This window comes from Pseudophryne corroboree, chromosome 6 (assembly GCF_028390025.1).
Source record: "Pseudophryne corroboree isolate aPseCor3 chromosome 6, aPseCor3.hap2, whole genome shotgun sequence".
Taxonomy (NCBI): domain Eukaryota; kingdom Metazoa; phylum Chordata; class Amphibia; order Anura; family Myobatrachidae; genus Pseudophryne; species Pseudophryne corroboree.
The window spans coordinates 9,335,078-9,336,872 of NC_086449.1; positions in this window are offsets into that span (position 1 = coordinate 9,335,078).

Consider the following 1,795-nt stretch of genomic DNA (forward strand, 5'->3'; position numbering starts at 1 on the left):
GGCAAAAGCCGCTTTGGCCTCACGAGACCAGTGAGCAACATCCGCCCCTTTCTTAGTGAGTGCCACCAAGGGCGCCACTATAGACGAAAATCCAGTGATAAATCGTCTATAAAAATTTGCAAAGCCCAGGAAACGCTGAAGCGCCTTCAAACTAGTGGGCTGCACCCAATCCAGGACTGCCTGTACCTTGGAACCCTCCATTTGGAAACCTTCTGGGGAGATAATATATCCTAGAAATGCGATTTGCTGAACTTCAAATTCGCACTTCTCCAGCTTCGCCCCAAGCCGGTGGTCTCTGAGTTTCTGGAGGACTAAGCGTACATGCTTCCGATGTTCCTCCAGGGAATGGGAGAAGATTAGGATGTCATCTAAGTATACAACTAAGAATCTATCCAAATATTCCCTGAGCACATCGTTCATGAAATCCTGGAAGACTGCCGGGGCATTAGAGAGCCCAAAAGGCATCACCAAATATTCATAATGCCCTGAGTGGGTATTAAAGGCAGTCTTCCATTCATCCCCCTCTCTTATTCGGATTAGATTGTACGCACCGCGTAGGTCAATCTTAGAAAAAATGGTGGCAGTACGAAGCTGGTCAAACAAGACCGAAATGAGAGGCAATGGGTATGAGTTTTTAATCGTGATACGGTTCAATTCCCTGAAGTCGATGCAGGGTCGCAATGAACCGTCCTTTTTACCCACGAAGAAGAACCCCGTGTTAGGCGCCGGGGTCCGCTCGGCGGTGCGGCCCGGCGCCTAGCAACCAGGGACGCCGTGCGCGTTCAGCCGCCGGCTCCCTGGCAACGCTAGACGCCGGGCGCACGGAGCCGCTCTGGCCTTAGCAACGGGGACGCCACGTTCAGCCGCGTTCCCCGTTGCTGGGTCTGTCCTGATTACCTTTTGATGTGCTGGCCGTGCAGCATGCAAGCTGCACGGCATTTCAGTAGATTACCCTGTCTGGATCTTGATTGGAGGGTTCCTGAATAAGGCACCCTCAGGACTTCTTACAGACGCCGGTGATAGCTTCCTGTTTGCCTGTGTCTGCTACAGAGAGTTTCCAGTCCTGCTCAGTCCGGTTGTTCCTGTCCTCAGAGATCCTTACTCGGAAATTTGTCATCTGTTCCTGGAGTCTGACCGAGCACCTTTAACATCTTGTGGTGTTCGTGAGTCGCGGCTCAGCCGTGTGTTGCGGCTTGTCCGCTTACTGTTTATTATTTAGTTACTTGTGTTCTGGAGCTTTTGCGGAGGATTCCGCTCCCACAGATCCACTCTGGTATCCAACGGTGCTGGATAGGAGTAACGGATCAGGGGATCTTTGGTTGTCCTTTTCCCTGGCGGCTAGTCCGCACATACCTTTGGTTTAAGTTAGTTAGCTTGTAACCCCTGGCTTGGTTGCTTAGTCAGAGGGCCCCTTGTTATCACCCTGTCTCGGATTTCCCCTTGTCTCCCATTAAGACCTGCGGGGGCATCGGGGTTGGGCAGACATAATCCGCCCTTCGAACGCGGCTGCCATGGGCTCAAGCAACCATAGTCTCGCAGGGGATTTCTGATAACACGGGCGAGACAACGGAGTTAGGGCGCCAGGGGTTACTAGGCTCTCCTGCTCCCACAACCAGCATATTTTCCCTGTACTCAGATCTCTGCCATAAGATCTCCTCTGGTCTGGAGTACAGGAATCATAACATTATCACCGGCCAGACAAAAAAAATAAAAATTTAACTTAACAGTAGTTAATTTTTTCACTTATTCAGTTGGGAGAATTTGTCGGCCTTATGAATCCCGCCGGTGTTGGGCC